The 27291-nt window shown below is 42.0% G+C and overlaps 1 long non-coding RNA gene across 1 annotated transcript; it reads right to left on the bottom strand.

Annotated features, from left to right (window-relative positions):
• Positions 1-27062, bottom strand: LOC130367047 (uncharacterized). The gene is made up of 3 exons (XR_008892058.1): positions 26936-27062; positions 899-948; positions 1-91 (listed from the first exon to the last, which is right to left on the bottom strand). It is a non-coding gene; the product is annotated as an uncharacterized LOC130367047 (long non-coding RNA).
• Between the last annotated feature and the right edge of the window lie 229 nt (positions 27063-27291).

Below are 27291 nucleotides of genomic sequence, written 5' to 3' on the forward strand. Positions count from 1 at the left end.
ATAAGGCAGAAGCTGTGGACACCTCATCCATATGCAGAATCTCCCCACCCATTAAAATAGTGACAAGACCGAGCTCAAATGGGTATGTTCTCTGCAGGGGTGACATCAAAAACAAGGTTTAATTAACAAGTAACAAGCCTTTGCCATGCAATGCATCACCTCTAATTTCTTACACCTTAAAGGGGTACTCTGCCTCTAGACATCTCATTCCCTATAAAATAGGATAGGGGATAAGATTTCTTGTCTGGGGACCCCTGCGAACTCAGCTGCGGCACCCCAGACATCCAGTGCACGGGCGAACTTCGCTCCATGCCAGATGACTGGCAATGTGGGGTGGAGGCTCGTGATGTCATGGTCACGCCCCGCTTGTTACATCATGGTTACACCCCCTCAATACAAGTCTATGGGAAGGGACTTGACGGCAGTCACGCCCTCTCTCATAGACTTGCATTGAGGAGGCGTGACTGCCGTGACCTCACGAGCCTCTAGCGTTGTACCCGACGCTCTAAACAAATGCCAGGTGCATCAGGGAGATCGTGGGATAGGATAGGGGATAAGTTGTCAAGGGGCAGAGTACCCCTTTAACATCTGCACCATTCCACATCTGTTTAATTCATCAGTGGTGCCACTGGGCTTTATGGCCTGGAGAGCCAGAGCAAGCACCTGGACTTTCACATTTGATACCTGAACCTACAAGATACATTTGTATATGATGAAATGAATCCCTGAGTTACTGTTTGATAGTCCTTTTCTTTCAAAAGGGCACCATTACTATGTGTTCACTCTCAAATTAAATCAACAAAAATGTCTGGGAATGTTTGGTTGGAATGCCATAAATGTCAAAAACATGAAAACCCTTTTTAAAAAACAAACAAACCTTTTGACAAGACATACTTACGTGTCAGTAGGTTTGATCAGTGGAGGTCCACTGGTGAGGAGCACCAATCTCTGTAACAAAGGGAAAAAGGTGCTCAGCTGGGCATCATCAAAAGGGGGAGAGGGGGGGGGGGGGGGCATTTATGAAACTAGTAGGTATTAAAAAGTTGCAGATTTATGTGCAAATTCCTATTTTGCACAAAAATTTTATATTTGTTTCAACTTTGTATCTCACTTACCCTGTGAGCAGGGCCTAGTGTACAGTGTAAAGGGAAGGGGTGTGGCCCCACGCTACACATGATTTACTACACTTGACTCTAGAGAGTTAACGTAAATTGTAGCTGAAATCTATGCTAGCTTTAGTTCACTAACAGATTTAGAAGCGATGCACATAGGCAGTGACTGATTTATTAAGGGGCATGCTCCACTTAATAAATTGAGCAAAGCAAAAGTCAGCGGGATTTACTTAAAGGAAACTGACAGTTAACCTGCACTAAACCCAGTATACTGGGTTATATTGCGGGTGAACTCCTTTAAAATGGGTAATTCACTTAAATCCGTTCGGGAGGTTTAGAGTTATGTTGGTAAATACCTTTATTCCTAATGTGCTCCAGTGCGCATTGGAGGTGGGGAGCCGTCTGGCCTGGCTCCCCTGCCTCATTTATATTCTGCCCGCAGCCCCGCCTCTGGCTTCATTATTCAAATTGTTCATTCCCACGTCACTAGGAAGTGAGAGCTGGGGGGGGGGTGAGCACTCTGCTCTCTGAGTTTAGTGCAGTTGAACTATCTGTCAGTTTCCCTTTAAGTCCGGCATTAAAACCACCGGTTTTAGTATATTCCCCCAAATGATTTATGCTTTCTGACCTATTTACTAATTTTATGGTATTGTTAACACATGGCAAAAAAAATGTCATGAGTATTGGGGTATCTATTAGGGGCCTAATTTAGGTTAAAGATTTGTACTGTGAACTAAATACATACACATATCATTTTGTATGTCTGGGGGACTTTGTAGTGTAATTTTGTTGGAAGGGTTATATAAGTTGCTCCAGTTTCCTGGTGCCGGACCATATGTTCACTACATCTCAGCTTAAATAAACTGTAATTACAGCCTAACATGAGCTAAGGCGTACAACAAAACCAAGGCAGCCAACTGAAAGGAATGGGACCATATGGTACGAGCTGTTCTTGCTTTGCCTCCTAACTCTGACGCTCTTGATTTTTTTACACTGCTTTCTGATACATTTCAGCTTCATTAAAAAAATCTGGTCATTGTCAGACGTTCGAGACAGTCCATTCACAGTTAACATGCCTTGGCCATACTTTCTAAACTCATTGTCCAGGATACACAGCAGAAGTTAGGAGCTGGGCCAGCGCCAAGAAGTGCACAGTTTGGTTCTAAAGAATGCTGTGCAGTCTGCTGCTCTCGGGCTGAAATGACATTCCCATCTGGTGGTTGTTTCCTGAGCGTTCCAACATCACTGAAACTTTTTTTTTTCTGAGTACTGAAAGACTACACATGATGTTATAATTGTTAAAGACATATGCACAAAAAGGTTTTAATTAATGTTGGCACATGCAAAAATAGAATTATAGAGTGCAAGACGTTCTCCGGGAAATATCTAGTATTCTTTATAAAGTGACATTTTCCATTACAGAGAAGTTATGCACAAAATCATGAGCTTGGGACCATATTGTGAGAAGCTGTGGGCAACCATGTACATGCTTTGTAAGCTACGCTTCTTTCCTTCTTTTACTTCTTACTAAGAGTGTATATAATAAGAACATTTAGTAAAAATATATTTGGTTTTGTTTTCACATATTTGTCTGTTCGTCTAATAATAGTTATTATGCAAGACTAGGTTTATACTTGTGTTATAAAACAGTTTTATCTGTATCCATGAGTCACTTCTTGCACAGACATTATCAATCACCCAATGAACCCTTTGTCCAATATGTCCATCAGTACGGAATAAACAAGCCTGTCTAAAGCTAAAAATATAACACGCTGAAAAAACATATTACATATAGAAAAATATACCTTTTGCAGACATGGCTTGATGAGCTGGAGGCAAGACACACCTAAAATGAGCACTGCCTGGTGCCTGTTCAATAAAGGGGTTATTATATATATATATATATATATATATATATATATATATATATATATATATCATTTTTTTTTTATATGAGAAACAGCTCCCATTGCCCCCTGGCACAAAATATGCCCTCCCAAGACTCCTTAGAGACACCTCAGAACCCCAACAAGGTGATCAGGCACACAAGCCGGTCCACAAAGAGTCAGATCCACATACTGACCAGCCATACTGCCCCTTATCTGACTTCCATACAGGTTGCACTGTTTAAGGCTGTCACCAATCCAGCCCTGCAGGAATGCAGAGGTTGTCCCTTATTCCTTCAAACCCACAAACCCAACAGATGGCAACATTGTGATAGAGGTACGAACCGCACCACTACAAAGCCTCTAACTAAGCCATCAAAAAATGCTGACTGCTCTCTTGAATTCCACATATCCAGCTACATACGCTACTCTTCATATGATCCTGAACAATACCTTACTCCAACTCAACTTCTGTGTTCACAGAGGAAAATGAAATGGCAGGTAATATACAGCGAGATAAGGTAAACTCTCCCTTACGTGACACTTGTCTAACCAAGGAAGAAAAAAAGTGGCGCCTAAAAAAAGTTACCCGTCAAAAAATAACATTTTGCCATAAAAACAAGCAAAGAAAGGCATACAGTAAGGTTAACAACCTTCCGGCTCCTTATATATGCCGCTAGCTAGCTGTGTTTTGAAAAAGAGCTTTTATTAAGTGATCTTGCTGAGCAACAGATTTAGCAAGTGCCGTCTGACATTATGATTTGTTACATGTTTGTCAAAAACTCTGTAACACATGAACTGACAAAAGGCCATAATTAATAGATGACCCTCAAAGTGTGTAAGTGGGTAAGTAACTGTCAAAGTGATAGGAAACAGAGTGTGGTTATTAATGGTACATACCTCCATACATGTTTAGGGTCCTATTCTTTTTAATATATTTATTAATGACCTTGTAGGGGGATTGAGTAGTAAAGTGTCAATCTATGCAGATGATACTAAGCTCTGTTAAGAGGTTAACACAATAGAGGACAGCACACTGTTCCAAATGGATCTAGATAGACTGGAGGTTTTGGTTACGAAGTGGCAGATAAGCTTCAACACTGATAAATCTATACATTGGGAGGGAAAATCCAGGCTGGGAATACGTATTAAATTGGAAAACACTGGGAATGATTGACATGGAAAGGACCTATTATGTATAAAGAGGGAGCAGTACAGAGATCTTTCCCATGATCAATTAATACCCAGGACTGTATCAGTATCAAAGGGGCATCCTCTATGTCTAGAGGAAAGAAGGTTTCTACACCAGAGGAGCTGGGCTTCTTTACTGTAAGAGCAGTGAGATTATGGAATGTATTGCCATGAATGGGGGGCAGCAGGGAGTAGTGATCCCTAAGCTGTCCCTAAAAAACACTCTTCCTGCCTACTTGCTCATCCACCCTAAATGATGGATCGACAACAAGTGCATAGGAGTAAGAGTCAAACAAAACAAACTGTACATGTCGGGAAACAAGTTAGGAACATGAATACTACATAGAAACAAACAGATATACCAGCACAAACAAGGCAGGAAATCAAGGTCAGGTCAGGAAATCAAGAGTACTGTTCACACTGGACTCAGAACAAGGAACACACAGGACACCACACTACAATCATGGAGGGACATCAATACCAAAGCCAAATAGGCTCCTAGCTAGTGGGCACTCTCCACTAAGTAATCAGGATACTAACCTATGAGAAAACAAAAATCCTAAATACAAGCAAACACAGGTACAGACACAAGACTAGATCACTCCTAGATAGACGGATTAGCACAAGGCTCAGAACAGGATTTTATCATAGGAGATCCAAGATCAAACAAGGTCAAAACAGGACTGACAAATGCACAGAGTGAATATGGACTCAGGAAACACAAAGCATATGCAGAACGAACAATACATGAAAATTAAAACCCGGCAAAGGTACTAAAACAAGGCAAGCTAAAATCTATATCAAACAGGACAGATAACCATGGTTAAAACTCAGGAAATTTGCTCAGACAGACAAAAGCTAAGGTGCATCATAAACAAGCCATGATCAGAGTCTTATTACCAGCCCCAAACAGCACCTGAAGGGGTCTTATATATCCTCCCAGTGCTGAAGTCAGGAAGGTTAACTCTTCCCATCCCAGGGAGAATTAACACAAACTGTTCAGACACAAACCTAATGTTTGAACAGGACCCAAAGCATAAAATGCAAAATACAGACAAACGGACATTACACCAATAAAGTTTTTTTCTACCTTACTCTGGATCAGCACGGTAGGGACACAATAGGGATACAGGTTGAACTTGATGGACTCCCACTGGCCTCTGACATATGGCAATTCTCCACATGGAAATGGCAGCTAAAAGCTTGAGCCACACAGTACTTTAGGAATTAACTTATTCTATTCCTCAATTTAAAAAAACTGTGTTTTAGCCTCTTAAGGACCAAGGACGTATCGGCCCGTGTCATAAGGGATCAGGCCTGGCCGGGACCCGTGGCTAATAGCGCACAGCACTGATTGTGGTGCCGCGCGCTATTAACCCTTTAGACACAGCGTTCAAATTTTAATACCGCATCTAAAGTGAAAGTAAAACAATGCCTGTTAGCTCAGGGAGCTGTTCGGGATCGCCGCGGCAAAATCGCGGCATCCCGAACAGCTTACAAGACAGCCGGAGGATCCCTACCTGCCTCTATGCTGTCCGATTGCCAAATGACTGCTCAGGGCCTGAGATCCAGACATGAGCAGTCAAGCGGCAGAATCATTGATCACTGGTTTCCTATGAGAAACCAGTGATCAGTGTAAAAGATCAGTGTTTGCAGTGTTATAGTCCTCTATGGGAGCACTGCAAACACTGCAAAAACACTGCAAAAAAAACCTGAAAAAAATAAGTGAATAAAGATCATTTAACCGCTCCCTTAATAAAAGTTTGAATCAACCCCCTTTTCCCATTTAAAAAAACAGTGTAAATAAAAATAAACATATGTGGTATCCGAATGATAAAAATATCCGAATGATAAAAATATATCATTAATTAAACCGCACGGTAAATGCCGTACGCGGCAAAAAATTCCAAAGTCCAAAATAGTGTATTTTTAGTCACTTTTTATATCATGAAAAAAGGAATAAAAAGCGATCAATAAGTCCGATCAATACAAAAATGGTACCGCTAAAAACTTTATATCAGGCCGCAAAAAGCCCTCATACCGTCCCATACGCGGAAAAATAAAAAAGTTATAGAGGTCAAAAGAGGACAATTTTAAACGCATAAAATTTCCTGCTTGTAGTTATGATTTTTTTCAGAAGAACGTCAAATTCCAACCTATATAAGTAGGGTAAGTTACAAAATGGCATTTTTTTTTCAATTTTGTCTCACAATGATTTTTTTTTCCCGTTTCACTGTAGATTTTTGGGTAAAATGTCATTACAAAGTAGAAATGGTGGCGCAAAAAATAAGCCATCATATGGATTTTTAGGTGCAAAATTGAAAGAGTTATGATTTTTTAAAGGTAAGGAGGAAAAAATGAAAGTGCAAAAATGGAAAAACCCCTGGTCCTTAAGGGGTTAAAAATTGTACAGCAGGCTCCACTTAACCTAATCGCCAGGAGAGGTCCTGGTTAGAGATGAGCGAACTTACAGTAAATTCGATTCGTCACGAACTTCTCGGCTCGGCGGTTGCTGACTTCTCCTGCATAAATGAGTTCAGCTTTCAGGTGCTCCCGTGGGCTGGAAAAGGTGGATATAGTCCTAGGAAAGTGTCTCCTAGGACTGTATCCACCTTTTCCAGCCCACAGGAGCACCTGAAAGCTGAACTAATTTATGCAGGATAAGTCAGCAACCGCCGAGCCGAGAAGTTTGTGACGAATCGAATTTACTGTAAGTTCGCTCATCTCTAGTCCTGGTGTCTGATGTCCTTATCTGTTTTTACAATAAATCTACTGCTTGAACTAGTGAGTGCTGCAACATTTTTCTTTGTGGATGTTTCCAAAATCTATTGGTCAAGCTTATATACCAAGCAGGTTTTTGCCCATTTCAGTGCTTGAAAGAGGCAGTGTTACCTGTGGCCTATGGAATCCATGCAGGGCCGGCTAAACTACTTTAGCTTGACCTCCAATATTTTGCTGAGTGTTAACTAGAATTTGGAAATAAAGTGAAAGCTCCATTCTGAAACAATGCACTTACGGAGATCAAGAAGGTAGAACACATGCTCGATGAACAGGAAGGACAAGGCTGCTGTTCAGGAAAGTCAAGTGAATTAAATATTCTGTCCCCCCACAAGACTGTGCAAATATGAAGCTTATGGAGATGTCCACAAGCTCTCTAAAGTAAGAAACTGATGGAGTAAACTGACTGGTCATAAGTGAGACCTCTTAGAACAGGACAACACAGTCCTTAAAGGGGCACTCCGCCCCCAGACATCTTATCATCTTATCCCATAAGATGTCTGATCGCGGGGGGTCCTGCCGCTGGGGACCCCCGCAATCTCCGTGCTGCACCCGGTGTTTGTTTAAAGAGTTGGGTGCAGCGCTGGAGGCTCGTGACATCATGGCCACGCCCCCTTAATGCAAGTCTATGGATTACCCCTTTAACATCTCATGCCATAGAAGACCATTAGTAACCACAATAAATAGAGTCCAGATTTTTTATGTACTCCTGGATTGGCAACACGATTGGATGAACGGAATCAAATAGGTATCTCTTATATTATGGAACAGAAAATTGCCCAAGAGGCATATCTTTGAGCAAGATGCAACTGGATCTGACAAATGATTGGAGCTTAGAATCTTGGTCTTTAGGATCAAAAGAGGCAAACAAGGCATCTGCCTTCACAATTTTGCCTGAAAAAAGTAGACCTTAGAGAAAAGCAAGGGCCAGCATGCTTGATGGGGTTAAAACAAAGTATAAGCTGTAGATAAATCAAAATTGTGTAATGGTGTAAAGTGTCTCCACACCTTAAGAGCTAGTTAAAAAGCCAAAAACGCCAATGCTGTAATTCTTTTCAGCATGAGGAAAAGCCATGGTGAAGAAACCACAGGAGAAAAAATTCCCATTGCTTCTTACTTTTTGTGAGAGAACAGCTGTAATGTCTACTGATGATGCATAGACTTCAAGAATAAAGGACTTGGTGAAATCAGGCCAGTGATAACTGTAGCCAAGGGGAAAGCGTACTTTAACTCTAAAAGACCCATTCTTCCTTTGAACCCAGTTCTTGAGATGGACCCTCTTTTCGGTGAGCAGTGATGAATATATTGTTGTAACAAATCGCAGGAAACATTGGATGGCACAAATGACCTGTGGATGAGGTCAGAATCTTCTGTAGGCCCTAGAAGGAATATTATACCAGAAAACATTGAGTTCATACAGCACTTCATATAAAAATTATATTTTATTATAAATTTAAAACATGATGACAAAAAAACATGTAGCATGAATAGGGTTTTTAAATGACAACATCCAGAATACAAATAAAGTGCCCAGAGGAGAAAGTTCAGATGGCTGATAAATGAATACCTCTTGTATTCAATCACAATAGTTGGGACACTACTTAGTGCTGATTGCACTGCCTACATCTACCAATAATATCCAGGGATGGCTTCATACTACCTCATAGTTGCCAAAATTATTTGAATTAACATTTCTTACCCATAATTGTGTGATGAGGGCAGATGTTATTACCCTAGGGCAGATGGCATTAACCCCCTGTGTTCGTGATGCCAGGGCGTGGTTTAACCTCTTCACCACCCGAAGGTATACTGCTGGATCCTGGGCTAGGCACGGGGCAAATAATGACTCCGACGCCAAGTTACAGAACAACGGCAGCTTTACTGAGATAGACAGGTTTAACAGTCTTAACAGCTTAGCCAGGCCCAAGGAGGTGACCAGTGACTTCAGAGACTTTAGGGCTCGCTGGGACTTTGATACAGGGCCACGCTGACTTAACACAGATTAATCTTGACTGACTTGACTGGGACTGACTAGACAGACTTCACCCCGTATGTAGCTGACCAGGTTTTTACGTTCACTTTGCTGTGGGGTAGTGGACTGCGTGGCTGCGTGGTAGGCTTCAGGCCTCCTTGGGACACCAGACACTCTCTCAGGACTTGACCTTGATGCACTCAGTAGAGAAGAGACTGAACTAGCTCCTCCCAGGGTTTATATGGGGGAGACTCTGGAGGGGTCCCATAAGTCACTCTATAGGTCACATGGTCAATGGTACCTTCCTTGGATACAACACTTGACAACAGTATTTAAAGGTATATGACAAGTTATATACATTACATTAGATAACACAGGTGGTAGTTAACTACTTAGGGAATACAGACAAAAGAGGGGCTCAGGGTCACTGAATAGAGTCTACCTGACAGGGCAGCAAGGGTACAGGAGTGCAACTCCTGTACTGGGCCACCACGATTGGAAACAGCCACTGCACTCTTCTGACCTCCATACACGTTTCGAGATCTTTTTTAAGAAGTGTTGCATGACATCCAACTCCTTACACTGTTCTTGTGCCTGAGCCTGCCCGTACCTCCAGTCATTTTCTGGAATACCTCCTTTTTCCCCTAGTTGTTTTCTAGAATACAACCACAATGATGATGATTCAGGTATTCATCTGCACTTTTCATTAATTCTCTTGGATATTTTTTAATACCTCAGCTACATCCCCAACCCCAGTTTTACCAACTTTGACCTGACCGTTTACCAAATGAGAAAAAGAGCTCAACTGCATAGGTGCTTCAACAGCCTAGACAAAATATCTCCTCTGTCACAAAGTCTGAAATACCTTTTAAAACCGTTAAAAAAAAAAAAAAAAACTAACATTCTATCAAATCCATGCAGTCTGACATTTTCAATTTACATCACTTTCAGACCTGTGCTGGCACTATAGGCACAGTGTCTAAAATATAGTAAGAATGTCCTACTTTTCAAGTGGACCTGATTGGTAAAATCACAGGTAGTTCATTTTCGATTGACCCATCAGTTCTCTTGCAGTCCTTAACCCCTTAAGGACCTATGGATACGCCCTGGCTTCCTGGTACTTAAGGACCTAGGACGTATCTATATACCAGTGGGAATTTCGGTCCCCGCCGCATGCCGGGCAGGGACCGGACCGGGGTGACTGCTGACATCCATCAGCAGGCACCCCGTGCAAATCCCCAGGGGGGTCATCAGACCCCCCCATGTTGGCGATCAGCGCAAATCGCAGGTGAATTCACACTTGCAATTTGCGCTGATTCTGGGTCATACGGGTCTATGGTGACCCTGTGACCCGGAATATAAGGGCGATCGTGGTTGTCTAAGACACCCACGATCCCCCTCAAGTGAAAGGAGTGAGGTGGCAGGGGTGCCACCCCTCCTATCCCTGCTATTGGTCGCCTGAAGTGACGACCAATAGCAGATCGGGGGCGGGAGGTTAACTTTCGGTTTCCCCATTCTGCCCACCGACAATAGGCCGGGCAGTACGGGGAAACCGAAGAGGACTGACAGCAGATGATCCACTTACCCATCCAGAGGCAGCGGGCAACGGAGATCGGCGGGCGGCGATGACGTGTGGCTGGCTCCCTGGATCCTACGGAAACCGTTGAGCTGCCTAGCAACATCTGGAGGGCTACAGTCTGAGACCACTATACAGTGGTCTGTAAACTGTTGCCCTCCAGATGTTGCATAAATACAACTCCCAGCATGCCCAGACAGCTGTTTTCTGGGATTTGTAGTTTTGCCACAGCTGGGGGGTCACAGTTTGGAGATCACTGTGCAGTGATCTCTAAACTGTTGCCCTCTAGATCTTGCAAAACTACAACTCCTAGTATGCCCACACAGCAGTTTGTGGTCTCTAAATTTTAGCCCTCCAGATGTTGCAAAACTGCAAATCCCAGCATGCCCAAACAGTAAACAGCTGTCTCGGCATGCTGGGATTCGTAGTTACGTACCTCGGGCTGTTGCATAACTACATCTCCCAGCATGCCCTTCGGTGATCAGTACATGCTGGGAGTTGTAGTTTTGCAACAGCTGGAGGCACACTGGTTGGAAAATACTGAATTAGGTAACAGAACCTAACTGAAGGTTTTCTAACCAGTGTGTCTCCAGCTGTTGCAAAAGTACAACTCCCAGCATGCACGGTCTGTCAGTAATGCTGAAAGTAGTTTTGAAACAGATGGAGGCTTGCCCCCCCCCCCCCCCCCCATGTGAACATACAGGGTACATTCACACGGGCAGGTTTACAGTAAGCTTCCTGCTTCAAGTTTGGGCTGCGGCAAAATTTTCGCCTCAGCGCAAACTCCTAGCGGGAAGCTCATCATAACACGCCGGTGCAAATGTACCCTAAAAACACTACACTAACACATAATAAAGGGTAAAACACTACATATACACCCCCTTACACTGCCCCCCCCCCCAATAAAAATGAAAAACGTATTGTACGGCAGTGTTTCCAAAACGGAGCCTCCAGATTTTGCAAAAGAACATCTCCCAGCATTTCTGGACAGCCGCTGAGTATTTTGGGGTATTTCCATACTCGTGAGAAATTGCACTACAAATTTTGGGGGGCTTTTTCTCCTTTTACCCCTTATGCTGGTATTGCCCCATACTTTTTATTTTCACAAGCGGTAAAAGGAAAAAAAGACCCCCAAAATTTGTAACGCAATTTCTCCTGAGTACGGAAATACCCCATATGTGGGCATAAAATGCTTTGCGGGCGCACAACAAGGCTCAGGAGTGAGAGCGCACCATGTACATTTGAGGCCTAAATTGGTGATTTGCACAGGGGTGGCTGATATTACAGCGGTTCTGACATAAACACAAAAATAAATACCCACATGTGACCGCATTTTGGAAACTACACCCCTCACGGAACGTAACAAGGGGTAAAGTGAGCCTTAACACCCCACAGTGTTTGACGAATTTTCATTAAAGTTGGATGGGAAAATACTCATTGTAAATACTCATTGCACCCCTTATTAAATTCTGTGAGGGGTGTAGATTCCAAAATGGGGTCACATGTGGGGGGGGGTCGACTGTTCTGGCACCATGGGGGGCTTTGTAAACGCACATGGCTCCTGACTTCCATTCCAAACGAATTCTCTCTCCAAAAGCTCAATGGTGCTTCTCCTCTTCTGAGCATTGTAGTGCGCCAGCAGAGCACTTGACGTCCACACATGGGGGATTTCCATGCTCAGAAGAAATGGGGTTACAAATTTTGGGGGTCATTTTCTCCTATTAACCCTTGTAAAAATTTAAAAATTTAGGGGAAAAACAGCATTTTGGTGAAAACGTTTTTTTTTTCATTTACACATCCAACTTTAACAAAACGTCATCAAACACCAGTGAGGTGTTAAGGCTCACTGTACCCCTTGTTACATTCCTTAAGGGGTGTAGTTTCCAAAATAGTATGCCATGAGGGTATTTTTTGCTGTTCTGATACCACAGGGGCTTCCTAAGTGCGACATGCCCCCCAAAAACCATTTCAGCAAAATTTGCTTTCCAAAAGCCAAATGTGACTCCTTCTCTTCTGAGCATTGTAGTTCGCCCGCAGAGCATTTTACGTCCTAACATGGGGTATTTCCATACTCAGAAGAGATGTGGTTACAAATTTTCTCCCATTAGCCTTTGTAAAAATGGTAAATTTGGGGAAAAAACTGCACTTTTAATGAAAAGTCGTCAAACACCTGTGGGGTGTTTAGGCTAACTGGACCCCTTGTTACATGCCTTGAGGGGTGTAGTTTCCAAAATGGTATGCCATGTGGGGGTTTTATGCTTTTCTGGCACCATAGGGGCTTCCTAAATGTGACATGCCCCCAAAAATCATTTCAGCAAAATTCACTCTCCAAAATCCCATTTTTGCTCCTTCCCTTCTGAGCCCTCTACTGCACCCTCCGAACACTTGACATACACACATGAGGTATCTCTTTACTCGAGAGAAATTGGGTTACAAATTTTGGGGGGCTTTTTCTCCTATTACCACTTGAAAAAAATTCAAAAACTGTGTCTACATTGACATGTGAGTGTAAACAATGAAGATTTTGAATTTTCTCCTTCAATTTGCTGCTATTCCTGTGAAACACCTAAAGGGTTAACACACTTTCTGAATGTCATTTTGGATACTTTGAGGGGTGCAGTTTTTATAATGGGGTCATTTGTGGGGTATTTCTAAAAAGAAGGCCCTTCAAATCCACTTCAAACCTGAACTGGTCCCTGAAAAATTCCAATTTTGAAAATTTTGTGAAAAATTGGAAAATTGCTGCTGTAATTTGAAGCCCTCTGATGTCTTCCAAAAGTAAAAACATGTCAACTTTATGATGCAAACGTAAAGTAGACATATTGTATATGTGAATAAATATATAACGTATTTGGAATATCCATTTTCCTTATAAGCAGAGAGCTTCAAAGTATTAAAAAAATGCAACATTTTCAATTTTTTCAACAAACTTTGGAATTTTTCACCAAGAATTGATGCAAGTATTGACAACATTTTACCACTAATATAAAGTAGAATATGTCACGAAAAAAACATTCTCGGAATCAGAATGAAAAGTAAAAGCATGCCAGAGTTATTAATGTTTAATGGGACAGTGGTCAGATGTTCAAAAAATGGCCAGTCCTTAAGGTATAAATGGGCTGAGTCCTTAAGGGGTTAAACAAAAGTGGAGCACACAACTAGAGATGATGGTGATCTAAGCACTGGGACCAATCAATACTGTCTGTGTGACATGTCAAAAATTTTTTATTTATTTAAATGACAGTAATTCTTCAATGCGTCTGTCTCAGTGCCTTTTCTCTATTTAACTGCCCAAACTATGATTGCATTTGAAAAAAACTCCTGTCCATCACCTGATCAGAATGGTTTCATAGGGGTAATATTTTGCTTTTTGGAAACGGCTAGCTGACATATGTCTTATAGGCCATGCAACACTTTCTGGGGTAAAAGGTATCCGAATTAACTCTTCTTTAGAAATCTTGAAAAAAATACGATATCTTCAGAGAATGAAGGGACTTGCAATTGACTCTAAAGAATCTTCCGATATATACATAAAGTGTACCTGTCATAAGCAATAACTTTTCTACATAATGTAGAAAACAACATTATTTGAATGTTTGTAATATACATTGGTTAAAACATGTTTATATTTTTGTCCCTGCAGCTATTGCATGTTTGTCTCTGTGAGGAGACCAAATACAGAAAGTGTGGGAGGACAAACTGCTTCTGTCTTCTTTACATTACAACAAAAACTCACCTTAGCGCTTTTCCTTCTTCTGAGTTTGAGCAACTGTGGCATCAAAATTTCTTTAGTTTACTGCCAAGATACTCTTCTATATTTCTATCTACTGACCTAATGTTACCCACTGCAGTATTTTTCTCTACCCTTCCGGAATATATGCAGTCAATAACAAAGACTACTATTTTTCGTCACATTCTATCTATAGTTATTGGCATCTACCTGTCATACTTTGTACTACTATTGTGTCAGATTTGTACCCTGCTGCTCCAGGTGTATTATTGTCTGAGTTCTTTAAAACAAAAACGAAAAATGTTTTCCAGTGGAGTACCCCTTTAAACACCAATTGGCTACCTGATTTAATAGGCACAGGAAGGGCTTTGATTTGGAGTTATTAAAACAGTGCTCTTCCTAATGGGCATTGTATTGATATCTGACAACAATCTGTGTTTGTGTAGAGCCTTCCTTTCTCCAAATTGTCCAGCTTTTTAAATAGTTACTTTGTCACAATCACACCCTATCGGTCCAGCCAAGACATTAGAGAGAGTGTGATGGTGCAAGGGTTAAAGCCGCCAGACCTCTGGGTATCCACTACAAGTCCCAGCAAGTCACCAAATTAACCCTTAGATAAACGTGTTTAGCAGAGCCTCCTTCAGAAAGGTGAGCTCATATATTTAGAGATCAAAGACCAGAGCTGATTAATTAAACATTTAATCTGATAAAAGGTATCACAGTGCTGACTATATAAAAATAAACAAATTACATACAGGTACATAAATATATAAAGAGTTTAGCAAGGCAAGTTCAGAAAACAAAAGATGTAGTTCTTACAGCATGATGATATAGCAGTCCATGAGTGAGTGAGAGTCCAGTTGTTCTTAGGATGGTCTTGCCAGCTTGTCGCACAGCATTGAACAGCCTGAGTCTAGCATTGTTAAATATTATATAGCTGCCTTTTTGGAAGGGAGACTCCATTCCCCCCTCCCCTCTGATCCCACCAGGGGGTCTTCTCTCTTCCTGGCCCCTTATCTGTTTGATTATATGATGGGACCAGAGTGCATGACTTCAAAAAAACCTTTGACTTCAAAGAAGATGTAAACAAATAGCCAGACCCCCCAATAAAATGCAATACACAAAAACACAGTCTGAATGACCTCTCACCCATGGCTTGGATAGCACATCACACAGTTATAATTATAATACACATATAGGATTTTAATAATCAGGCCTTGGGCCTAACATACTTGATCTGCTGGTCTTTCTAGTCTTGTCACAAGTGAGAGGATAGGGGATAAGATGTCTAAGCACCGGAGTACCCCTTTAATGGCCATTGGCAGCCGTACGCCATTTTCCTTAGAGGCCAGTATTCTAGGCTAACACTCCGCATGCTGTGCATGTCAGCTAGAATACCCATCTCTAACATTGCCTATAGGAAAGGAATGCAAGATGGAAGAGGAAATGGTGCAGAGGAAAGTAAGGAATTCTTTAGCTGTACAGTGTGGCTGTCTAGGCCATAATGAAGGCACACTTTAAACCAGTTATTTCCATGCAGTGCTGAAATTGCAATAACCTTTGTTTTTATTCTGCAGTGCAATAAATATCCTGCTTTTACTAAAGCATTCCTATGAATGAGTCACCTGGAAGCCTCTGGAAGTATCACTTTTTCTTGTACAGATGACCTTTTATAGCACAAGCTGCATAAATGGAAATTTTTGTTTCTAACTTAATGGGATAGTCGTCTATGTTTTTTCTTTTATTATCAGAATTTCTTCCACATTAATACTTCAGATGGCCCATTTATTTCAGTGTTTTTCCAAGTTCCTTTATAAGGGAATCTGGCTTTAATTTCGGTTTGTCATATTATTGTTTTGTTTCATTAAAAACACAGATACGATCTTTTTACTGGGGTAGGTTGGGTAATAAAATTTTGAGAATTATATTAGGAAATTCTAAGAGGTTTCTTTTTAAATTATATAAAGAAATACAGGCTAATAAAAACACAGGTTTTATACAGACAGTATAGGTAGTATAGGCAGGAAGACAGCTGAGGAAGGCTCCTACACCAAAACACGTCCTTGAACTACACTATGGCATAATAAATCTCCACTGTACATTACTGGTGAGTGCTGGGTATCATCTTTCTTCTACCTGTGGCTTTACCCTACCTCGTGCACCACCGCAGATTCTATGGAAGTGCCGACATATCCCTATACAGTTACTCTACAGACATAAAGTACACATCTTTATGGTTACAGAAAGTTTTTCTGGTCACATACTGTAATGTGGATTGTGTAAGTCACAAGCCCTGTAAGAAGGTGTGGTAGTTTTGTGCAAGGATTCCAAGCTTGTGGACCCAAGAATAGTGACAGGTTGGCAGCAGTAGCTTTAATGAAGCCTTGGCATGGTCAGGAATAGAGCAAAGGGTCATCACCAGGAGATCAGAAATACACCATGTAAGAGAATAAAGCAGGTATGCATTAAATAACTGGGGTTTTCCAGGAATAGAAAAACACAGCTTTCTTTCTTTCTTACTTTCTTTCTAAAACAGCTCCCATCTGTCTCCAGAATGGGCATGGTTCTGCAGCTCAGTTCCATTGAAGGGAATAAAGCCAAGTTGTAAAACCACACCCAACCTGGAGACAGACGTGGAGCTGTTTTTGAAAGAAATTAGCTGTGTTTTTCTATTCCAGGATAACCCCTTTAAGGAGTTAGCCACAAACAGAAGTAGAACAAGTATCTACCAACTAATCAAAAGGACAGAAGGATAGTCAGCAGCAAGGTAAAGACCAGGATCATATTCAGAGGTCAAATGTAATAGCAAAATACAGGAATAAGAATTACTGAAGAATGTACCTCAATCACCATGACCGTGATATGTTATAGCTGAAGACCCTCTTAAATAGGCTGCTAGAACCTGACATCAACTTGGGGCAGTTGCCTTGCCAACCACATGTCATCATGAAGGCACAGAGGATGAGCCATGGCCTGATTTAGTAGAACAACAACAACAAGACTTGTAACAAGATATTGTTACATTACTGAAGGAGCAACTGATGCCAGCATGGACTTGTCACAGGAACTGAAAGCTGTGGAGATCCTCACTGAGAGCGGGGTTCCATTCCTGAGGGGAGGTCCCAGCGGAGGTCTTAGCAGTCGGACTCCATGCGATCAGCTACTTAATTGTGTCTGAAGTTCTCCCCTAAAGTGCCACTGACATTTTAAAAACTTTTGACATGTCAAAGGGACAGTCAGGGCTCAGTCCACTAATCTTTCAGCTAAGTGCTTCTCCCTCACTCGCTGCTCCACAAGACAGGCTCTATAGACATTTTAGTGAATAGGATTGTACAGATTGCCTAAAAAGTTGAGCATAGACATACAACAGCTGGTATGTCTTCTGATACCAATTTACATATGCTTTTTTAATTCTTTTTAGTGTAAAAAAAATTGGACTAAATCTCATAATAGACATTAGTAGACCATTAAACAGTTCCCATATATGCAAGATCCCGTCGGCAGGTTTCATGAAGAAAATTCTAATGTTTATTGCTAAATTAATGCAATAAGAGCTGTCAATAAGGCAGACTGGACTCCATCCGTTAATCTAAGTCTTCGTTCACACTTGCATCAGAGGTTCTGGACAGCATGACAAAAACCCAACATAACCCATTAGGCTAGGTTCACACTACGGAATTTCTGGGCAGAATTTCTGCCGGAGATCGAGCCAGCGGCGCTAGGACCAAGCAGACTGCATTCCTGCCCCCATAGACTGCAATGCATTTCTGGGTGGATCTTTTGGGAGATCTGCTCAGAAATGCATTGCCATCTATGGGGACGGCAATGTAGACCGTGCGGTCCTAGTGCCGCCGGCTCGATCTCCCGCAGAAATTGTACCCAGAAATTCCACAGTGTGAACTTAGCCTTAAAGTCAGTGAGGTCGATTGGGTGCCACCAGTGTCCAGTGTGCATTAGATCCAGCTGTGCTGTTTTTTTTTTTCCTATAACAAAGATGTGAGTGATGCTAAGATCATCAGATAAAAATTTTTATAAGGGCTATAGCACTAAGAATGGTTATTCATTCAAAATTCTTAACGTTTCTTGCACATCTTGTATATCAGTTACAGCTGTACAGAAATCTTAATGTGTCACACTGTCAAGTTACGGAAGTTCAATGTATATCCATTGAGAGATCTCTCAGCCTAAAAGGAGGGGAAATGTCCTCTGAAAGGATTTCTATGTAAGGCTAAGCATCTTAACATATTTTGGAGGAATTGGCTCCATGAGAATACACAAGGGAAGGGGGGGGAGGATAGAAAAAAAAATCACCACACCAAGACCTCGTATTATAACCATACTGTTACTAATGGAAAAACTGTACACAGACCAATATCCACCATACAGTGCCCATCCAATTGTAGATACCTGCTCTACTTAGTCTCTGAAGACTGTATAAGTACAGTTACAACCAGTGGCGTACAGGTGACGTCTTCTTTGATCTGAGTCGTTCCCTTTCTCTTTAGCATGTTCATCTGGCCCTGCGCCAGGACAATTTCTACCAGCCACAACCAGTCTCTGCAGTACCTGCCAGACAAACTTTTTATATTCCAGAATTTTCAGCATCCTCTTTTCTTTTTCCTTTGTCTATGGTGCCTTCAACAGTAATAATGCCCATTTGTTGTCCGAGCATGTAAGTGTGTTAGGGAGAAGGGGGAGGTGGGTTTCCCAAATAAGTAGGTACAGAAGGTTGCTCAAGTAGGTAGACAGGACCCACCAGTATGTACTTTCCCAAATTAATAAAGTAGGTGCTCAAGTAGGTATTTTCCTCAGTATATACAAAGGGTGGCAAAGTGGGTATTTTCCACAGTATAGGTACCCCATATGTAGTTTACTTCTGTATCTAGGACCCCAGTAGGTAGTTCTGCTCTGCATTTGAGTGCCCCACATATAGTAACCCTATGTAGATATGCTCCCAGAAGGTAGTTTTCCTCTGTATATTAGTCTCCAATAGGAAGTTTCCCTTTGTATATAGCTTTCTCAGTAGGTAGTTTGCTTTTGTATATAGGTCCCCAATAGGTATTTCCCCTGTATATAGATCCCCAGTATGTAGTTCCCCTCTGAATATAGGCCCCTAGTAGGTAGTTTTCCCTTTTGATAGCCCCCTCACCAATAAAACTGTGAAAACGCTCCTTGTGTACAACCCTTATTGGCTCTTGTTATATAATAGCAACCAGACAGATATACGGTATGTTTTAACCTGTTGGGGACGAAGGGCGTCCTGGTACTTAAGGACGAAGGGCGTATCCATAAGCCCGTGGGAATTTCGGTCCCCGCCGCGCGCCGGGTGGGGACCGGGCCGGGTGACTGCTGATATCTATCAGCAGGCACCACGTGCAAATGCCCAGGGGGTCATTAGACCCCCCCATGTCGGCGATCGGCGCAAATCGCAAGTAAATTCACACTTGCGATTTGCGCCGATTCCGGGTCATTACGGGTCTATGGTGACCCGGTGACCCGGAATAGAAGGGGGATCACGGGTGTCTAAGACACCCATGATCCCCCCTAAAGCGATAGAAGTGAGGTGGCAGGGGTGCCACCCTTCCTATTTCTGCTATTGGTGGTCTAGACGCGACCATCAATAGCAGATCGGGGACGGGGGGGTTTACTTTCGTTTTCCTCGTCCTGCCCACCCACAATAGGCGGGGCAGAACGGGGAAAACGAAGAGGAGTGGCGCCGACGTCAACTTACCCCTCCGGAGGCAGCGGAGCGACGGCGATCGGCGACCGAGATCTGCGGGCGGCGTGCGGCAGAAGAGGACGGCTCCCTGGATGCGACGGAAGCCGGTGAGTAGTTGCCTAGCAACATCTAGAGGGCTACAGTCTGAGACCACTATAGTGGTCTCTAGACTGTAACCCTCCAGATGTTGCAAAACTACAACTCCCAGCATGCCCAGACAGCTGTTTGCTGTGTGGGCATGCTGGAATTTGTAGTTTTGCAACAGCTGGAGGTCTGCAGTTTAGAGACCACTGCACAGTGATCTCTATACTGCCCTCTAGATCTTGCAAAACTACAACTCCTAGCATGCCCACACAGCTGTTTGCTGTCTGGGCATGCTGGGAGTTGTAGTTTTGCAACATCTGGAGGTCCACAGTTTGGAGATCACTGTTCAGTGGTCTCTAAATTGTAGCACTCCAGATGTTGCAAAACTACAAATTCCAGCATGCCCATACAGAAAACAGCTGTCTCGGCATGCTGGGAGTTGTAGTTGCTTACCTCCAGCTGTTGTATAACTACATCTCCCAGCATGCCCTTCTGTGATCAGTACATGCTGGGAATTGTAGTTTTGCAACAGTTGGAGGTACACTGGTTGGAAAATACTGAGTTAGGTAACAGAACCTAACTGAAGGTTCTCCAACCAGTGTGCCTCCAGCTGTTGCAAAACTACAACTCCCAGCATGCCCGGTCTGTCAGTACATGCTGGGAGTTGTAGTTTTGAAACAGCTGGAGGTGTGCCCCCCCTCCCCCCATGTGAACGTACAGGGTACATTCACACGGGCGGGTTTACAGCAAGTTTCCTGCTTCAAGTATGAGCTGTGGCAAATTTTTTGCCGCAGCGCAAATTCCTAGCGGGAAACTCACCGTAAGCCGCCAGTGCGAATGTACCCTAAAAACACTACACTACACTAACACCTAATAAAGAGTAAAACACTACATATACACCCCCTTACACTGTCCCCCCCCCCCCCCCCCCCAATAAAAATGAAAAACGTATTGTACGGCAGTGTTTCCAAAACGGAGCCTCCAGCTGCTGCAAAACAACAACTCCCAGCATTTCCGGACAGCCACTGACTGTCCAGGCATGCTGGGAGTTTAGCAACAGCTGGAGGCACCCTGTTTGGGAATCACTGGCATAGAATACCCTATGTCCACCCCTATGCAATCCCTAATTTAGTCCTCAAATGCACATGGCGCTCTCTCACTTCGGAGCCCTGTCGTATTTCAAGGAAACAGTTTAGGGACACATATGTAGTATCTCCGTACTCGGGAGAAATTACACTACAAGTTTTAGGGGGATTTTTCTCCTTTTACCCCTTATGAAAAGGAAAAGTTGGGGTCTACACCAGCCTGTTAGTGTAAAAAAAAATTTTTTTTCACTAACATGCTGGTGTTGCCCTTTTCTTTTCATTTTCACAAGAGGTAAAAGGAAAAAAAGACCCCCAAAATTTGTAACGCAATTTCTCCTGAGTACGGAAATACCCCATATGTAGGCGTAAAATGCTCTGCGGACGCACAACAAGGCTCAGGAGTGAGAGCACACTATGTACATTTGAGGCCGAAATTGGTGATTTACACAGGGGTGGCTGATTTTACAGCGGTTCTGACATAAACCCCAAAAAATAAATACCCACATGTGAAACTACACCCCTCACGGAATGTAACAAGGGGTACAGTGAGCATTTACGCCCTACAAGTGTCTGACAGATTTTTGGAACAGTGGTCCGTGAAAATGAAAAATGTAATTTTTTTGTTTGCACATCCCACTGTTCCAACGATCTGTCAAACGCCAGTAGGGTGTAAATGCTCACTGTACCCCTTATTACATTCCGTGAGGGGTGTAGTTTCCAAAATGGGGTCACATGTGGGGGGGTCCACTGTTCTGGCACCACGGGGGGCTTTGTAAATGCACATGGCCCCCGACTTCCATTCCAAACAAATTATCTCTCTAAAAGCTCAATGGCACTCCTTCTCTTCTTAGCATTGTAGTTCGCTCGCAGTGCACTTGACGTCCAAACATGGGGTATTTCCATATGGGGTTACAAATTTTGGGGGCATTTTCTCCTATTACCCTTTGTAAAAAAGTAAAATTTGGGGATAAACCATCATTTTAGTGGATTTTTTTTTTCATTTATACATCCGACTTTAACAAAAAGTTGTCAAACACCTGTGGGGTGTTAAGGCTCACTGGACCCCTTGTTACGTTTCTTGAGGGGTGTCGTTTCCATAATAGTGTGCAATGTGGGGGGTTTTGCTGTCCTGGCACCATAGGAGCTTCCTAAATGGGACATGCCCCCCAAAAACCATTTCAGAAAAACTCACTCTCCTAAATCCCATTGTTGCTCCTTCGCTTCTGAGCCCTCTAGTGCACCCGCCGAACACTTGACATACACATATGAGGTATTTTCTTACTCGAGCGAAATTGGGTTACAAATTTTGAGAGGATTTTTTTCCTTTTACCCCTTGTAAAAATTCAAAAACTGGGTCTACAAGAACATGCCAGTGTAAAAAATTAACACACTTACTGAATGTCAATATGAATACTTTGAGGGGTGCAGTATTTACAATGGGGTCATTTATGGGGTATTTCTAACGAGAAGACCCTTCAAATCCCCTTCAAACCTGAACTGGTCCCTGAAAAATTCCGATTTTGAAAATTTTGCAAAAAATTGGAAAATTGCTGCTGCACTTTGAAGCCCTCTGATGTTTTCCAAAAGTAAAAACTCATCAATTTTATGATGCAAACATATAGTAGACATATTGTATATGTGAATCAATATATAATTTATTTGGAATATCCATATTCCTTATAAGCAGAGAGCTTCAAAGTTAGAAAAATGCAAAATTTACATATTTTTCATGACATTTTTGCATTTTTCACCAAGAAAAGGATGCAAGTATCGCCGAAAATTTACCACTAACATAAAGTAGAATATGTCACGAAAAAACAATCTCAGAATCAAATTTATAAGTAAAAGCATCCCATAGTTATTAATGCTTAAAGTGACACAGGTCAGATTTGCAAAATATGCTCCCGTCCTTAGGGTCATAATGGTCTCCGTCCCCAAGGGGTTAGTACAAAGTGGCAACGTGTCTGCTTGCTTCTTATCCTTTGTCAAGTCATTTATTTGTCATATTGGACTTTCAGCCTAGCCCAAGAATGCTGGCACCCATATATATTAGAATATATAGACTATTCAGTAACATTAAAAGGGTATTTTAGCATGGAATTTCTTTCTGAAAGCGAGTAAGGGTGCTTAAAAAATAAAAAAAAGAGTGCCTACTTACCTGTACCAATACCCCCCCACAGCTGCCCCAACCCTGCTGCTATGCTCTGCTCCCCACTTTGACCCTGCAGGGAATGCTGGCTGCAGCCAGTGACTGGTTGAGTGGATCAGGGCAAGTAGGTATGCTTTAATATTTTAGTTTTAAGGCAGCCTTACTTAAACATTCCCCAGCTATAATTCTCTTTTAAATCACATTTAGTCATAGAGAGAGACAAAAAAAGTTCATAACCAAACCATAACCAAAAACGCAACAAAATTGTGCATGTGTAAAAGTGCCAACCACTGGGGATAGGGAAGAACAATATTGGAAATTGGGAAAGTAATACTGAAAGCTGTTGCCCTAGTTAAAATTAAGATTTTGAGAAATGGTTTTCGCCATATAATCCACAGATTAAAGGGGTACTCCGGTGGAAAACCTTTTTTTTTTTTTTTTTTTTTTTTTTTAAATCAGCTTGTGCCAGAAAGTTAAATTAAGTTTGTAAATAAATTCTATTAAACAATCTTAATCTTTCCAGTACTTATTAGCTGCTGAATACTACAGAGGAAATTATTTTCTTTTTATGACCACGGTGCTCTCTGCTGACATCTCTGTCCATTTTAGGAACTGTCCAGAAAAGCATATGTTTTCTATGGGGATTTTCTCCTACTCTGGACAGTTCTTAAAATGGACAGAGATGTCAGCAGGGAGCACTGTGCTCGTGATGTCAGCAGAGAGCTCTGTGTTCCAAAAAGAAAACAATTTCCTCTGTATTATTCAGCAGCTGATAAGTACTGGAAGGATTTAAGGACGCAGGGCGTACCTGTACGCCCTGTGTCCAGTCCTGGCATATAACGCGGTCCCGCCGTGACCCCTCATCATACCGAGTCGGTCCCGGCAGCTAATGATAGCCGGGACCTTGGGCTAATAGCGTGCGGCACCAATCGTTGTGCATCGCGCTATTAACCCTTTAGACGCGGCAATCAAACTTGATCGCCTCGTCTAAAATTAAATGAAATGATAAAATCGCAATGTCCGGATCAGCTAGCACGCGAACGGAGGCCCCCTCACCTGTCTCCATCGCGTCCGATCAACTGCTTATAACACTGATCAATGCAAAGCTATGGCTTTGCAGTGATCAATGTAAAAGATCAGTGTGTACAGTGTTATAGTGTATTTTTGGTCACTTTTTATATCATGAAAAATTTAATAAAAAGCAATCAAAAAGTCCAATCAATATAAAAATGGTACCAATAAAAACTTCAGATCACGGCGCAAAAAATGAGTCCTCATACCGGCCCGTACACAGAAAAATAAAAAGGGGTCATGAGATGAAAATTTTTAATGTATACATTTTCCTGCATGTATTTATGATTTTTTTTCAGAAGTACAACAAAATGAAACCTACATAAGTAGGGTATCATTTTAGCCATATGGACCTACAGAATAAAGATAAGGTATCATTTTTACAGGAACATGCACTGTGTAGAAACGGAAGACCCCAAAAGTTACAAAATTTAATTTTTTCTTACATTTTGTTGCACAATGAATTTTTTTTCCGTTTTGCTGTGGATTGTTTGGTAAAATGACTAATGTCACTGCAAAGTAGAATTGGTGGCGTAAAAAATAAGCCATAATATGGAATTTTATGTGCAATATTGAAAGCGTTATGATTTTTAGAAGGTGATGAGGAAAAAATGAAAATGCAAAAACCGAAAAACGCTGAGTCCTTAAGGGTTAATAGAAGTAATTTACAAATCTGTTTAACTTTCTGGCATCAGTTGATTTAGAAAAAAAAAAGTTTTCCACCGGAGTACCTCTTTAAGGATGGGAAAGTGGAAAAAAGTGAGAAGTTTTGAGGTAATATACTATAAGGGGAAAAAGAAGGCCCTAGAGAGTGGAATAGATGCAAATAAAAAAAGAACAGACATCGGGTTAACAGGGGAGGGAGAGGGGTTATGGGGGGGGGGGATAGGGGAGATATGTATTCAATGTATTTTTATTTCTTTTTTTATATTTTTATATTTATGGTGTATCGAGTTGTATATGTGAAAAAGGAATAAATAAAAAAAAAAAAGTGCCAACCACTATACTGATAAGAACACATATAGTCATCACACAATGGTCTTCCTGAATATAGCCATGCAATATTAAGCTCCTTACTGACCTCCACTGGAGAACAATTACATAAGTCATTCTAAAGATAAATTATGCATACCATGGACATAGAATTTAAATCAATAAGCCCTGAAAAATAACATAGAATCATTTCTCACCCAAATTCTCACTGACTGCAAGCATGGCTGTAGAACATCAGTGTGAGACAATGTACTAGGCATATTAGAGCAACATGCATTAAAGGAAAGCTGTAGTGGTATATAACTTATCCCCTATCCGAAAGGCAGAGGATAAGCTATAGATTGCGGGGGATCCTAGCGGTCAGATCTCCTGTACGGGGACCCGGCAGAACCTTTCATCCCAGCATGATGCAGCGGCTGACATGCCCAATCCATGTATCTCTATGGGATATATAGGGGGTGCGTGTCGGCCGCCGCATCATGCCGGGGATGGACACGCTTCCTTCATGAGCACTAGTGTTGCTCGCGAATATTCGCAATTCGGATATTATTCGCGAATATCGCATATTCGCGAATTCGCGAATTTCGCGAATATAGCGCTATATATTCGTAATTACGAATATTCGTTTTTTTTTTTTTCTTCACAGCACACATCACAGTGATCACCCCTCTCTGCTTCCAGCTTGTGTGGTGTAAAGAAGGCTCTAATACTACTGTGTGAGACTGCCGGACGAAAATTCGCATATGCGAAAATTAGCATATGCTAATTTCCGCATATGCGAATTTTCGCGTGCGCTAACTTTTTATATGCTAATTTTCGCATACGCGAATGTTCGCATATGCGAAAATAAAACGCGAACATTACGAATATGCGAATATTCGCGAATATATGACGAATATTCGTCCATATATTCGCGAATATTCGCAAATTCGAATATGGCCTATGCCGCTCAACACTAATGAGCACTGCCGGGGCCCCGTACAGGAGATTGCTGGGGCCCCAGCGGTTGGACCCCCCAGCGATCTATATAAGTTATATACCACTACAGCTTTCCTTTAATAGAGCATATGAAGTGCCAGTCTGCACCAGACAAGCCCTATAGATCTACTGATGTATGATAGTAACAAATAAGAATTAGTTAAAAACGAGTGTGACTACAGACTACACAGGGTTTGCTTTTAGTCTGTTACTATGGAGACACATTCCTTTAGGTGAGTTGTATACATGTTGTGTCAGACAGGGTAATGTGTGCATTAACCTCTTTGAAACGCCAGGGCGTAGTTGACTAATACACCACCCGAGGTAGACCAGCGTCACCAGTGCCAGGCACGGGGCAAATAATCACTCCGATGCAAGGTTACGGTTAACTGGTATGCTTTACTGAGGTAGACAAGGTGTTAAAGTCCATACAGCTCACATGGGCACTAAGGAGATGCAGGGTGAACTTAGGGCAGCTTCTCGGCTTGCTGGGACTTGTAGTTGCAGTTGTATAGACTGATGCAGCCATGCTTGAATTTAGTAATTGACTGACTTGACTACTGGGACTGGACTGGACTTCAGCAGAATTCCCCACTATGTTTAGGTCCTACCATTGGCTTTGACTTTCACCGACAGTGCAGGGGTTAACTTGAAGTAGATGCCTGGTTGCTGGACCAGGCCTCCTTCAGGAACACTCCACAGACTCCTCAGACTTGTCTACACTGTACCTCAGCTCAGCACTGAACTGAAGAGAGTGAGCTGAACCCTGACCTCACTATATAAGGGGGACAGTTTAGAGAGATCCCATTGGTCACTGACAAGCCACCTGTTCACCTTGCATACTCCCCTTGACAACAAAGGCTCCTTAGCAACATAGGTAACAGTACATATAAAACCCAGTTTATCACAAACCACAATTTTTTTTTTGTAAGACCAAAAAGAAAATGGACAAAAAACAAAACACAGA

This window comes from Hyla sarda, chromosome 4, assembly GCF_029499605.1.
Source record: "Hyla sarda isolate aHylSar1 chromosome 4, aHylSar1.hap1, whole genome shotgun sequence".
NCBI classification, from domain to species: Eukaryota; Metazoa; Chordata; class Amphibia; order Anura; family Hylidae; genus Hyla; species Hyla sarda.